The following is a 16240-nucleotide window of genomic DNA, read 5'->3' as shown; positions in this document are numbered from 1 at the left end:
TCCTGTTTTAACTGCTGGGAACCAGGCTTTAAAGAACGTATTTAACAAAAGCACAGTAGAATTTCTCTGACTTTGAACTGGAGTAATTACAGGAACAACCACCTCACAAGCATTGTCAATGACCTGGCAAACACATCTACACAGTGAATACAAATAGCATCCTAGCCTTGCAGGTACAACTATGCTAACAAACACAAATGCACTACTGGAGTGCAACATCTAACAATAAACTCCATCCGAATGCAAAATGCAGAACTAGCCCAAGGTAAATGATTGCATCATTCTTAGGTTTGCTTTTTGTTTTGTTTTCTTTGTTTTTGTTTTTTTTTAACCTAGATTACTTATGTAAAATTATTGACTTTTACTCTGTCAGTAAGCACTCTGTAGCTTTTCAGGGTGCAAGAAGAAATTAGATCAAAAATATGATCTCATGAGAAACCCAGTTAACTTAGGAAAAGAAATAATATCAACAGAATTTTGACATGTCTGATGGAACATGTATTTGTTTGTTGCTTGTTTTAAGAGGAGATTAGATGGCGTGTGTGTGTGTGTGTGTGTGTGTGTGTGTGTGTGTGTGTGAAGACACAGAGAGAGAGAGATTTGTTTCAGTTAAGATTCAAATTTACTTAATTTGAAGATAGAAGAGAATTGTTATTTATCCTACATGTATTTAATTGGCTTCAATCCAACTTCTAACTCTGAAGCCTGGAAAACATCCTCCTGGGTGCAGTTCTCTACTGCGGCTCTGTCTATCTCTTCTCTTCCCCAGTTCTCTCATGATACAGAACTCAATGGGGACTTGCTGAACAATGGGGCAATTTTCTGGATCAATAGCAAAAAGGCAATCTCACCCAAAGTAACACCAGTCTCCATGATGGTGCGAAGCAAGCTATTGCAAGCCAAATAATTCATGAACTAAGGTCCATATATAAGGAATAATTTACCCTAAATGCACTAAATGAAACTGGTAAATTGTGCAGAATTAGGGGCAAAATTCTTACAACAGTGTAGAAATATTTTCAACACTTTAAATGGCAGAATTTTGCCTGCAGGAGATAACCATTTCTATGGAGACATTCATTCCAACAGAAAAGATCTCCAAATGGTCCTGTTACTTGGAGGTAACCAGTAGTTTTCAGTCAGCAATATGGAACTGCTTCTATGTATTGATTGATAGAGTAGGTCATTTTCTACACCCTGTGATTCCCTCTTAGGACTGTATAAAGTACCTCAAGCAAAATCCCTCAAATGGCATCTTATAACAGAGTGTTTGGCTGTTGGGTTTGTTTGTTTGTTTTGGATTTTTTGTTTGGCTTTTTGTTTGTTTGTTTGCTTTGGTTCCCACACACACACACACACACACATACACACACTAAATGTGGATTTTTGACAGCTTGTTAAGCAATGTAAACCTGTGCTCTAGAATATTTTCATCTTGAGCTTCTGATCCAACATGACATAAAAACCCATCAAACAGCATTTATGTCTGTGTGATTACAGGATTGTGGTTGCAAGAACGTGAGAGGGAGTGTGAGTGTAGAAAGAGCTGGAGCTTGAAGAATGATGAGAATTGACTCTAACTCCAGTGTTTTTCTGAGTAACTGCCATGACCCTTGAATTTATACCTATTAGTCAGTAAATTAAATATAACAATTAAGACAAGTGAATGAGATAATACATACATATAAGCAAATGGACACATTGCATAAATAAGAGTATCTATTAAGATATTAATGCCCAAGTTCCAAGTTATGGACATAGTCTGTAGATGATAATAAATTCGATTGTGAAAAAATGCAGGTGACTATAACTCAATATGGAGGAAAGAGACAATATGTCCCCTAAAATGGAAGTTATAAAGACTTTTGTCCATGCAGTTTCTGTCTGGTTTGCAAATGACTCCGTTCCTTTTCTGGCTTACTAAATCCAATTGGGAGAACTCTAGAAGTGAAGATAGGCAGCACACACCTATATAACCTTGGCTCTCACAGGGTGGATGCAGGAAGACAGCCACAAGCTCAAAGCCTCTCTGGTTTACATAGTAAGTGCCAGGCCAATCGAGGCTACAAAGTGCGATGACACTGGAGAGGAAGAAACACAGGGCAAGGGGAATCCACTACCTCCCAGTGGCCCCACTGTGTTCATGCAATGTTTAGTACACAGGCCTTTGAGAGAGGCCTTCAACATTCAAACTATATATGATGCCATCCAAACGATGGTTTTAATGGCTTTCAAGTAGTATCTGTGGATCTGTCGGCTTCCTTGTTGGTGTTTTATCATTAATCCATACTGACAAGTAGCATAGATGCCAGATGGATGTACCAGGATTTTAGGTTAGAATTCATTTGAGAAATATGTCGTGTAGCGGGAACAGAAAAATTAATGAAGTCTACTTTGAAACCAGTTTTCTACTTGCTGCAGGTCATAACTATCCAATATTTGAGAAGAACTGTGTTTGGTGATGAGGAAGTCACCGTCTCATTAAGTAGTCCATGCAGGTTTCATAGGCTACATTGTTAAGTACAATTCACTTTTATAGAGAGAAGAAATATTCCTTCATATAATTTCCATACTATTTCTGTATTCTGAGAGCACAGAAGGAAATGCTGAGCTTTTGTTACACAATAATGTTCACTCCCAAAAGGCTGCTAATATATCACTCCTCTATCGTCTTCTACTATTTCCTTGATGGGAAGGTTTTAGACTGTTCCACCACCCTGATCATTTTCATTTGACTACTTTCCAGGGTGGTGAATACTCCTGTGTATTCCTTTAGCAATAGTGTAAGAGCATATAAACTATTATATTTGACTACTTTGAATATCTGAAGACAATGGAAATGAGACAAAAATCAGGATATTTGAAGGTATTTTCTCTGTTCACAGCCTTGCTATACATGTCCTTACAGTGACAAGAAACAGTGACACTTTGAGAAGATAAATTTTGTAGCAAGGTGAAATTATACCATAGAATAGAAAATGAAGTTGTATAGAAGAATATCATTCAATATCCGGGATTTGATGAAGGAGCAGATAAAGCTCTCTCTCCTGTTTTTCATGCTTATTCTTCCATTGGTAATGGAAGTAATTAGTGATTCTAATCCTCTCTTCTGTGTCTGAGATTCATTAACTAGGCAAAAGAAAACAGGACAGTCATGCATCATGTAACAACTGGGGCAGATTCTGAGAAGTGTGTCATTAGTAATGTTCTTGCTGTGTGAACATCATTAGAGCACACTTGTACAAACGTAGATGCCTTTGGGAATATGGACTTTTATTTTCATCTTTGCAGGGTGTCTGTGTATTTTTGGGTATGATTGTGGTACGTATGCTCATGTGTATTGTTTTCCTTCACGTGTATGCCATAATGACTGTATGGAAATCAGAGGACCACTCTGGGTGTTGACCCTCACTGTCCACATTATTTGAGATAGATTCTCTTTGTAGTTCACTGTTACACACATCACGATTACCGGCCCAGAGGCTTCCATGGAGTCTCCCATATCACCAGTGAAGCACTGAGAGTAAAGACATGTGAGTGAATTTACATGAGTTTTGAGGATTTGATTCCAGATTCTCACATGGCAAACACATTAACCACTGAGTCATCACCCCAGCCCAAGGTGAGCTTTAAGTGCAATCAAAAAATGCAGCCAAGACATGATTAAGTATGACTATTGCCAGCAAAACATAGCATACTCTTTCATATTATTCTCTCGCAGTAATAAGTAGGAATACACTACAATAGTGAAAGAAAGCATTGCATGCTAAATTCATGAACCAATAGCATAATCTTTTATTATCACTATCAAGTTTTATGTACTGTATATAATTGTATTGCTATACCTTTATAACACTGGCAGCCTGATAGGTATGTTCACATAGACACAAACAAAAAATGTAAGGAATGCAATGTGCATGACATTAGTGTGCTTATAACATCATCAAATAGCAAGAAATTTTCAAATGTGTTATCATCTCGAGGGGTCATCATCATTGAGACTTTGCTAGATGGTATGTGACTGTATAACAGTGTCCTATAAAGGGAAAAAAAGAGTTGTCTCAGCCAATGAAAACTGAGCTCAAACGTTAACATGCTTATCATTGTTTTTATAAATCCCTCCTTCTGAGCTACAGTTAAGTTCTCATAACACAGAAAGTAAATATCTGGAATATTTATAAATAGTAAATAAACATGCTCTGAGTATGACATGCAGCCTCAGAATGAATACTGTGAAAATTAAGCAGTTGGCAGAGAGGGAGGAATAAATATGATCAAAATAAAGTTTATGAAATACCCCAAAATTAATAAAGATCTTTTAAAGTGAAAAAAATCTGATTTTGAACATTTATATATTTTTGTTTTAACACTAATGTTAATGGTGTCTTTATGAAGCATCAGTATCTGAAAATAGGAATTTCCATGCAAATTTCCAATTAGTCAAGACTTACACTTTTAATAGCAAATCATTTTTGTTTAAACTATGTAAATTGCCACCTACTACAAAAAATTGGCCTACTGTTAGAAATTACTGGCATGTTTAATGTTATTTTTATTGTTGGCATGGTATTCACACCACTGCATTAACATTGTGGTTTGTAGGATAATTTAAAGTAGATAGCTCTTCATTAATGGGTTTTTAAAAGATTGCTACCATCTCTGCCTTCTATAGACGAGTGTTCTAGCTAGTGCAGTCCTGGGGGATATATATTGCCTACAGGAATTAGACAACTCACTCACCTCAACAATATTTTAGGAAGTATGATATCTGAAGAGTGTCCCAGTCCTGATCAGCAGCAGAACAGAACTCTGATTCCTTTTTTAATGCAGTGTTCTCTTCAACAGACTGGCTTTGCTCAGAAACCCTGAGCATAGGAAACTGCCCTGCAATATAATGGCAACATGTGGGAGACTATCTCATAGAGGCTGGCAGCTTGTGGGCAGTGATGAAAGCTAGAATACATTATGCTCACATTGGCTAACAATTTCATGTCATAGGAAGTACTTGGGGCAAAGAACCCAAAGACATCCACATATCTAACTTCGAATGTGAGCAGCCTTTCTATTCTCACCCTTGGGCACAGTGAGAAAAGTAGAGATAGAATTGACTTTATTCTACTTGACAAGATCTAAGGAAATTATTACAAATTCCACGTTCAAGATCCACTAACATTTAAGCTAGAGGAATTCTGAGGTCGGATATGCAAAATTCTTATGTTTTGCCACATATTGCTCAAAATTTTCTCTGATCTTTTTTGCTGCTATCAGAGAAATACCTTTGAAGGTGTTCTGCTTCTTGCCTTGTAAAAATTTGAAAAGCAGCTACAGATTAGAATTACTATAATTCACAATAATGTGTTATACATTATATGAAGAACTTTAAACTCCTTTATTTAGAGTTTCCCAGCACAACAAGTAATAAGAATTTAAGATATGAAAAGGCTACTTATTAATCTGGCTTAATCATCATCTATTGCATGCATATATGGAGTTGTATCCGTATATTCTTAAGACAAATTTAAAAGTTTAATCTCTTCTAAAATGAGTTTGTTAACCACTAAAGGAGTCTGAGAAATTCTTTCCTAGAATAGAGCCCAGGATTTCAAACCTATAAATGTCCTGTATTCAATCATTTGAAGTACTTGTACTAAACAACAATTCATAGTTGAAGGAAAAAGAAGTCGATAGGTACTAAACCATGCCATGCCAGTTTGTCTTGGCCTCTGAAATAGATTTCGGCTCACTAAGTGAATATCATTAAACAGTAAGAATCATTAAATGGACATTGGCATTGAAAGCTCTCATTGTGCCATTTAAATCTGAGTTTAATCGATTTGTTCATACCAACACAAACACATATGTGGGTGGATACAGTGAAGTTTTAAAGCTACAATGTGATATGTTTATGTAACTATCCAGGACTATGACAAACTTTCCACTCTGAAAGTGAGAAAGAGTCTACTAAGAGAATCACAGCTCTTTCAGCATTCCTAGGCTCTTTAAGCAGCAGAAATTTGATTTTGAGACCAATAAGCAATCATCCGCAGTTTGATAGTCTCTCCAAGGCCCTATCTCCTGTAATATGGATGTTTATGATATTTGTTATATAATTGCATAACTATGGTAAGATTAATTATAAATGGATGTAATTTTAAAGTACATTTGAGCTGAATTATATGAGCTTCTAGGCTGAAATATTTAAGCGTTACATGATTGAATTAAAACATCTGGTGGGCTTCTCTGGCTTAGGAAGAGATTTGAAAAGCTAGCGTGCAAGTTTTATGTGCATTTGAAAATGGTAATTGTTTTAGGAAACATTTGGTTTTAAATTATTGACCCTGTGATGAAGTCATCATCAATAAAACTGAGATCATCCATAACAAATTAACTAAGCATTTATTGTGTGAAAAGCTATTTTTCTAAGCCTGGGTAAACAGAAAAGGACACAGGCAATCTGAATCCAAGCATTTATGAAACTCTAGTTATGCCAACATAAATAGATATCAGTGCTTAATAATGATCCTTGCTACTACACCATCTAGAAGACAGTTGAATTTTTATTTATAACGTGAGAAGATGTTTTGGAGTGAGTCTAGGAAGGTGAGTAATCCCCAGTTCTTTGCTTAAAATCTGGCTTATAGAAGGAACAAAGGAGCATCCATTAAACAAATGACGGAATGAAATTTTTGTGTCTGTGTGTGAGTGTGTGTGTGCATGTGAGAGAGACTGTAGAACCTACATATACTGATTCTTAGGTCTGTGTTCAAATGTAACCTTTCACTTTGAACTTATAAAGCTATAACACAAATGGTTTGTGTTTTGCTTCTACTAATTAACACTTTTTATTTAGAGATAGCTGTAGTTGAACATACATTAATAAATAATACATAAAGAACATACACACTCTTTAAGTGAGCACTAATTGTAGCATCTTTCAAAACCATGGAGAAGTATACAAAGAATATCTATTGTCATTGAAAGTTAAATTATAAAGCATTTTTATCTCATGACATCTCCTATATCACAAGTTTTCTTCACACAGTCAAACAGCATAATATCGTGTGGAAAGATGAAAGTTTGTTTAACGCTCAGTCACTTTAGAATATCCAAAATGTTTCCAGTTTGAAGCTATTATAAATATTGTTATTTTACAAATTCACCCACAGTTTTCTTTTTGATTTTATTTGTGTGTGTATGCATGCCCTTCTATATAGGTGTCTGTGAAAAGCAAAAGAAGATGTTGGAGAATGCTTACAGGGCAGTTGTGAGATTTGATGTGAGTTGTTTGAAGGCAACCTTAGTCCCTTGCAAGAGCACTAAGCATTCTTAACTGCTAAGCTATCTCCCCAGCCCTGATGTGCAAGTCTTTATGTAAATGAAAGCATTTGTTCCTTTGGACTGAATGTTAAGTAACAATTACTGGGTTCTGTAGTTCACTGAATGTTTACTCTCTTAAGAGGCCACATTTTGGGAGTGTGGCTAAGTAATATAGCATTTGTCTAACATATCAGGTACTGGGTTTAACCCCCAGTACCACAAAAAGGAAAAGAGTCACTAAATTTTTCCTATCTGCCACATATAAGTGACCTATTTCTCATGATTGTCAGATGGTTTGATGTCCAGTGTTAGCTCACAGTGGTCTAAATATGCATTGCCTAATGTCTTATGATGGTGAACATCTTTTCATGTGCTTGCTTTTTTTCCCACATCTTTGAAAAGATACCATGATCAAGGCAACGTAGAAAGTATTTAATTTGGGGGGGCTGCTTACCATTTCAGAGGGTGAGTCCCTGATAATCGTAGCAGGAAACATGACATGGTGCGAGAACAGTAATTATGAGTTTACATCCAGATGTCCAGATCTAGACACACACACACACACACACACACACAGAGAGAGAGAGGTGATATGTGAGGTTTTGAATCTCCATAGCCTACTCCAAGTGATAGACCTACATAGGCCACACCTCCGAATCCTTCCCAAAACAGTTCTATGAAGCATTCGAAAATGAATTAGCCTATTAGGACCATTGTCATTCAAACCACCACCCCACATATATTATCTCTACTGACATATCTTTTCCTGTCGCAGTCTAACTCCTAAATTTCTCTTTGACTATTTTTATGGGGCATAAGCATTTTTATTCTGAGTATCAGTATACAACAAGATGGAAAACTTCCAGATACATTCACCCAGGCTTTCCTTGAGAGGTTTACTTTGTTCATCCCCTCGACACAATTTTTTTACAGCAAACACTGTTAATTTTTTAAAAATGCAATGTCATGTTCTCCTCTTTATGAGCCATGCATCTCCTGAGGATTCTAAGAAACCTTTGTCAAGTCCTAGTCCTTTCACAAATATTCTCTACTTTTTCCCCTAAGAGTTCCATATTTTTACATTTAAACTAGTGACAAGTGTTAAGTTCATTTTTCATCTAAGATATGATGATGTTTCTGTCAAAAACTGCTGTGGTGGTGGTTCGTATGCAAAGATGTTCAACTGCTCTGGCAGCTTTTGTGGACAAGGTTATTCTCCACTGAACTGGCTTGCAGACCCAGTAAAATTAAATTGGATATTTTTATATGGTATACATCTGTGTTTGCTATACAATCCCATTAAAGTGAGTGTCTGCCTCTCTACTAGTATAGTATGGGCTTAACTCTATAGTTATGTGATAAGGTTTGAAATTGGATATGCCAATTCTTGTTATTCTTCTCTTTCAATGTTGATTTTACTGTTCGCAATGCTTTTGGCTTTTGATAACTATTTAAGGAAGTTGTATTCCATATCTTCACAACTCTTAGGGTTTTGATAAGATCAACACTTCATGTGTGTATCAAGTTGAGAAAACTTGGCGTCTTACTGTGTTGTTCTTTGTACTTGTATTTGTTTCTGTTCTGTGGTTTGTATTACTGTGATAAACACCATGACCAAACTATTGAGGAGAACAGGGTTTGTTTCGGTTCATAGGTTATAGTTCTCTAGGGCAGGAAGTCAGGTTAGGAACTAAAGATGAGACTATGAAGGCGGGAACTGAAGCAAAGACCATGGAGAAATGCTGCTTACTAGCTTTCTCTCGGTGATTTGCTCACTCTGCTGCTCTAACATAATTCACAACCACCTGCCCAGGAGTGGTAGCACCCACACTGCCCTGGATCCTCCCCATCAGTCATTGACTAAGAAAACTCTCTCTCAGACATGCAATCAGTTGAAGGCACCTCCTCAGTTAAGGCTCCCTCTTCCCAAATACCTGTAATTGTGTCTTGTCAACAAATAATGAACACATGTCAATACTTCCTCTCCGTTAACTGGGCTGGTCACTTGGTTGGTTTCTATGTTGGTTAATGCATAACTCCCTGCCTTGGCTTCCCTCTGGGAGAGACTGAGATCAAGATGTGTAAGCAAAATAACCCCTTGCCTTCCTAAGTTGCTTTTGGACATGGTCTGCCCATGAATTAGCCCATCCTCTTTCAATTCAACTTTGTTCAGTTTGTCAGGACACATACAGAATAAAGTCATAAAACATCATGATCCAGGTAACTTATATAAGAAAGAGTTTAGCAGGCTCATGCCTCTGGAGAGGTAAGAGTCTGTCTTGGTGGAGGAGTGGCAGACATGGCAGCTAGAATAGCAAGCAAAAAGCTCATATCTTAAACATGAAGCAGGTATCCATTGGTTGATCACACTTATCAATATTTCTGTCTCCTTGCTAATGTTATGCTCGATTGCACTCTGAGTTAGTGAAAGATATGCTGAAATCTCTATTTATAGCTCTTAGTGCATCTGTTGGATTTCCAATTCTTTCATCTCCTAGTTCACATATTCACACATTGTATAGTTTTATCCTTAGAGTTACAACACACTTACTTAATATTTTTATGTCTTCTTGGGAAATTGATCTTTTTTATCACTATGCAATATATTTCTTTGTTTCCAGTAGTTATTTATTATTATTCAAAACTCTCTTTTAGTTGATGTTAATAAACTTACTATTTGGGGGGAATTACTATTCATATAATCTACCAGGTTTTGTTAATTTGCTTTTAACCTGTCAATATAATTTTATTTGAGAATATTTATAAACTACAAGTTCTTCAGCTGCAATTATTTTAAAATACATTCTATTAATCTCATTTCTACCAATTTCACTTTTTATTGGTATATTTAGACCATGTGTGTGTTAAAACTGATATTTGTTGGTCTAGTTTAATTATTAATTTTTATCAGTTTTCATTAATATATTTTTTCTGACTACTGTGAGCTTCTTGAACATCTTAAAAGAGAATTATACAAGTGATGAATAGCAATTTTTCAGTCTATCAGTCATAATTTTTTGGTTTTATATATGTTTATATTTATAATACACACACACACACACATATATATATATATATATATATATATATATATATATATACATACATATGTATGTATATATCAGATTCTGCGTTGATGGTGCTTTTCTCCTGGTATTGAAAAAGACACAATACAGCTTCCTACTGGGGTCCTTTATCGCTCAGGGAAAACCTGTCATTCCTGCTGTCCATCTATAACATAAGAGAAGATAGTATATCATAACCTTGGCTTTTGTGAATTTTTCACTGTTTTTAGGTTTTAGGAAAAGTTTTTATGAGGTAGCTTCCCATGGATTTTTGTTTAGCTTTATTGTGATTGAAATGTGTTTAGTATCTTACTACATAATTAGTGTGTGTGCATGTGTGTATGTGTGTGTGTGAAAGAGAGAGAGAGAGAGAATGTGAAGGTTAGAAGGCAACTTGGAGAAATTGTATCTCTCCTTTTGCCATGCACATTGCAGAGAACAAACTCAGGTTGTCAAGTTCACTCAGCTTCCTGACCCTAGTTTCATGTAGCTTTTCAAAGTTAGGAAGTATTCAACAATTATTTCTTCAGGATTTTTTTCACTCCTTCCTTATCTCTTTCTTCTCTAATTCACGGACTCTGATAATATGAAAATTAAAACTTCTATAACAGCAATAATTTTCTAAGGTTCTAAGGTTTAACTTATGTTATGTGTGTGTTTCTGAGTATCTGTGTGTCTATGTATGTCTGTGTGGGTGTCTGTTTATGTCTATGTGTGTGTGTTTGAGTGCCTGTGTTTGTGTCTGTGTGTATGTGTCAGTGTGTGTGTGTCTGTGTGTCCATGTGTCCATATGTCCGTGTGTGTGTGTGTGTGTGTGTGTGTGTGTGTGTGTGTGTGTGTGTGTGTGTGTTGGACTACTTTGTTCTGCAAGTTGGGAAACATTGTTATTCTTTCATCTTCCTGATTATCATTTTCTGAGTCTTCTGAGAGTTGAGCCCATCCATTGAACTTATTCTTGTGGTTGTGCTTCTTCCTCTTGCCTTCTCTTTATACCTTTTCTTTCTTTGCTGAGACTATTTTATCATCTATTTCAGCAACCTTATAATTGGTGAAGCATCTTTATGATATCTTCAAAGGCTGGGTCAGATAACTCTGACATCCCTATCATTTTAATTATAGACTTCATAGATGGGCTTTTCATCAGTTTTCCATTTCCCGTACCTTGGTATGTAGAGTGTGTGACTTTTTGAGACATTTTGGAAACAATGAGACTTTGATTCTTATTTAACTCTTCTTTTGACCTGCCTTCCACTGGCATCGTTCTTCTTGATGAAATGAGAAACTCTGACTTCCAGTCCTTCTCCACTGCTATTCTGTTTGCTGATGAAAAGAATCTCATTACTGCTGTTTACTGGGATTCACTGACCCTAGGCGAAGGAAGAAGGTTCTGGTTGTTTTGAGATTCTGATATACGTCATACTTTTTTTTAACTGTCAAACTGGGCAGTTTTATTTTCCTTTACAACTTAATAAATGCTTCTTGATGACTGCACATGGGGTAAGGCTGCTCCATAGTTCAAAAAGATCCCAGTGATGGTGTTTTCCTGACAGTGTGTGGTCTTCTGTATTGAGTGGAATTACTTGTATGAATGACGTCACTGTCAACCCATCAAGACCACATTTATGCACCCATCGTTCTCAAGATTGTTGATAACTTGGGTGTACTTTCCCCAAATCACCTTGCCTCCTTGTGTCACAAGGCCCAACTCGCTCACATTCACTTCAGTAACTGTACCTTTGGTCATCGCACCCAGGGTTGTATATAATGGAGATGATGGATTCCTTTTCACACTGAGAATAGTCAGGCAAAAGGTAGCTTTCAGCTCAGGGTGTGTGACATGGGCTTTTTTGAAATGTAGACCCCATTGGCCTAATGAACCTTTCATATTTAGGTGGTTTTCTTGTAAAGCCATCACCAACAGAGCAGACGTTAGTTACCATTCTCTTCCATGCCTTCTTTTCCCTTTTTCCTGTTTGAATAACTTTCAATACTTCTGTTTCTCCTTGGGCACGAACTTTGGGTAAAGGGACCTCCCATTTTTCCACCTTTTCTTTTTGTTTCTGCTTAATCATGTTAGAAAGTACTTTTGCTCTCGACTGCCCCTTTCTGTCCAGCAGACCTTCTTTCTTTCTCTTTTTCTCATGGTAGTACAAACGATACCCATATTGTTCACTGTACAGTTCAATATATCCCTTTTGTGGCATGATGACAGCCGCAGAGCAGTGGTCCACAACCTTTCAGGTCTCAAAAAATCTCTTAATTTCTGGGTATCACTGGCACAAGCCACATTTTATGCCTTCCTATGCTTCCCTTTACTAATCCTGCCTGTGCAGAAGGAATATTTCTGTCATTTTGTTTTGCACATATTGGCATTTCTGAGTTGCTGGCTTCTTTAGTTCTAAGTCCAGTAAAATTTTAAAAAATAGAAAAATAAATAAAACATACTCATACAATCCTTGACTCATCAGTTCTCTGGTCTTCCTCCTACATTTAAAAATTATCAGACATTCATTCTAAAGTTTTAATAAGCATATATTGGCAATGTGGGAAAAAAGAAAAGGCTTATCTATTGCTCCTTGAGCAAAAGTTGCTTCATGATTGTTTTGTGACCTCCTTTGTTGAAAGAATATTCCTCCAATTTTTAAGTACTAAAAAGTATCCTTTATCATAGAACAGTTTAGAACCTCAAAAGATAAATCGTTATAGCCTCAAACAAGTCTGTAAGAGGCAGGTGCCCTAATAACACTGGCCCTCAAAGATACATTTTTCTCTACATTGCCCCTAGAAGCTAATTCGCAAGATTTTCAGTACTCCTCAATCTGTCATGAAAAGACTAATTTCTACCACTGGACATAACCTTATAAAAATGATAGTATGAAAATCTTAGTCATTAGGATTTCTGAACATTAGCATGCTTTTTATGAAGGTGAAAGGAATAGCTTTCTTCCCGACTCTGCTTTCCTTAGCATTTGGGCCAAGACACAATTCTCTTTACTCCTAAAGACTGACTTCCTACCTTTCTCTCCACAGAAGTGAGGAATTAGTCAAGGTTCAAAGTGAGCCATTTTTCTTTCACACTTTGTATAACCTATCTTCCTAGACTTGCCTTCAGCTAAAAATCTCCCATTCTTCTCCAAGATAGAAAAAAATGCCCAATAAATATCAGTGGATAAAGTAGCTGAATTTTTAAAATTAATTTATCATATTTACATTCATTCCTATCCTAAATAATATAGCATATTACCAAATATATTTATGTCATATTAATTTTGTATGGGACTTAAAAGGCCATGCCAGTATTTGTGGCATCAATGACCTAAAATCATTAGGAAAATAAAACATATACTTGCAAAGGAAGTTGAAATAAAAACCAACTGGTGTTAGATTTCAGGTTAATATATTTTATGTTCAAAACAAAGGAAAAGGAAAAAGCAAAGAAATGCTCTTTGTTTTCCCTTTGATTTTCAAAGAAAGCAGTACGTAAGGCCAGAAATGGTAAGTAATAAATGGGGATTCTAGAAGAAAAGCCTGTGCCTCTGCACTCTAGTGGGTGGATAATGTTGAGATACTTTATTTTAGCTCATAAGCACAAATGAGAAGAATCAACAGAATGAGTTTGGGGCTAAGGATATAGCTCAGTAGGTCAAATGCTAACCACCACGCAAGCAGTAGGACCTGAGTCTGACCCCAGCAAAAGTCAGTGCTGTTGATCTGAGGAGGCTTGCTGATTCACCAGTGCAGCCAAATTGGTAAAAGTCGGCTTCACTGAGAGATTCTGTCTCAAAAACCAAGTTGGAGAGAAACTGAGAAAGACACCTGACATCAATTTCTGACCTTCACAAATGCATACATACGTGTGCATGGACACCATCACAAGTGTGTGAGCACACAGGAACACACAGAGAGACATTTAAAGAGAATAATTAATGAAAAATGAGATCATGAGTTTGAAAGAACGAGGTAGGATATATTGAACGGTTTGGAGGGAGAAGAGGGACGGGGAAATGGCATAACTATATTTTAATCTCAAAATTTAAAAGAAAATACAATTGAACAACAGTGACAGAAAAAAAGGTAGTTAGCAATGTCTAGCAAATCAAATTAAATCAAGAATTTAGACGACCTCTCTGAAGATAAGATTAGAGATACTCATTCTATAATGGCGAGACAGAACTCCTGTTCTTAACAAGGCAACAAGACAAAATTGTTTACTCTTGCTTTAAAGCCTAAAGCTCTACTGTCTGCTGGTTTCTGACTCAATAAGTAGTAAGTGTTGAACAAGCTAGATTTAAAGCTGCCTAATAAAAGTTTCCTTACAGCAGGCACTGAAATATCAAAAAGGCTATAATCAGTGAAATGGTTTCAACTAGAATAGTATAAGAAAAAGTGTTGGGTAATTAGGAAATAAGGAAAGCATTCTAAATGCAGGGGCCATTAAAACCTTTATTTACTACTGGTTTCTCTTTGCCTAACATAACACAAAGCAGGTACTTTCTTCACAATTGCTATGTGACTTTGACACAACAATCCTCCTCATAACCAATAGAAATGCAGGCCTGCCTGCCATCTACTGCTGCCTCAAAGAAATTTTAATAAGCCACAAACTGATTTCTTTGTTGTTGTGGTAGTGGTGGTGATGGTGATGATGATGGAGATGGTGGTGATGGTGACGGTGGTAGTGGTTGTTTCATGCAGGGTCCCAGATAGCCCAGGCTAACCTCATGTGCCAAGTGAACTCCTACTCCTCCTTCCTGCTCCTCCCTCTAGAGACCTGAGAATTCAGGTGTAGCTCCACACCCAGCTGAAACTCTCTTCTGGTTCCCGATAAGAGATCAGCAATGGAAAAGACTGCCTATGCATTAGTTCCTAAAGTTATCTTTGCACTATGTCATTGGTCCTAGGAAGGTGAATTGTCAGTGGCACTTCTAACACTGGTTGTTAGTCTGCTGTGTGCCTGATATTTTGCTGTGTGTTCTTATTTAATCAACCTTTATAACTCAACCAGATATATACCATCAGGACCCTTGTATCACTAATGAGCAAATAGACATTCAAAACAGTGTTCTCTTTCCCATGATTCACACCAGAGCAGCACAGAGATGAAATCGGAACCCAGGCTGTCAGTCAAGGACCACCTTCATTCTCTTGATGCTCTTCTGATGGCCAGACGTTATTAGAGGATTACTGAAATAGGGATGGAGGCCTGGTAAAGCCAAGAGATTACCTTGCCTACTTTCTGGAATATGAGATATCCTGGTCTTACTTCTGATGTTCTTTAAAATAGAGGGGAAAGGGAAGTCAAAGGCAAGAAGTAGAATTATTTTCTTCATATGTCTTTAACTAAAGGTTCTTTTTTTTTAACCTTTCTATATCTGCCTTATGAGTTTGGGAATAAGTAGGAAGGAAAAGTTTGATCCAGGGGAAGGAGATTTCCTGCATAAAGTGCAGAGTCTGGAGCAGCTGAGTACAGCCTGAAAGGGAGCCCTTCGTCTATCCAGCTCTTGAGTCATATAGAGCAATATAGTAAAAAAATGCACTGAGCTAAGGACTTTTGTGGTATTGCTCTTTAGACTTATACAAAATATCATTCATTGACACCAAACAGACATTTAGATCTTCTGTACTTAAGTAAGCATATCAATTAAGAGAATCTTAACTCTACAGCAAAGAATTACTGTTTTTTTCAGTTTGTTTGTTTGTTTTAAATCATGTTGAACTGAATCATCCTATAGCATCCCTCTGCTGTGCTCTCTATGGTCTGATTCCCTTCTTGATTTTCACCTCTGGCTGCCACTTCCATGCTGGAGGAGTTTTGAACTCAGGAGGAAGTGTATGTGGCTGGAGGGGAGTTGCTACCG

The 16240-nt window shown here is 36.8% G+C and overlaps 1 pseudogene; it reads right to left on the bottom strand.

Annotated features, from left to right (window-relative positions):
- Positions 11811-12667, bottom strand: Gm6841 (predicted gene 6841; annotated as a pseudogene).

Source organism: Mus musculus, chromosome 12, assembly GCF_000001635.26.
Source record: "Mus musculus strain C57BL/6J chromosome 12, GRCm38.p6 C57BL/6J".
In the NCBI taxonomy this organism is placed as follows: Eukaryota; Metazoa; Chordata; class Mammalia; order Rodentia; family Muridae; genus Mus; species Mus musculus.
The sequence above is the reverse complement of the archived record's forward strand: the minus strand, read 5'-3'. Positions and strand labels throughout refer to the sequence as shown.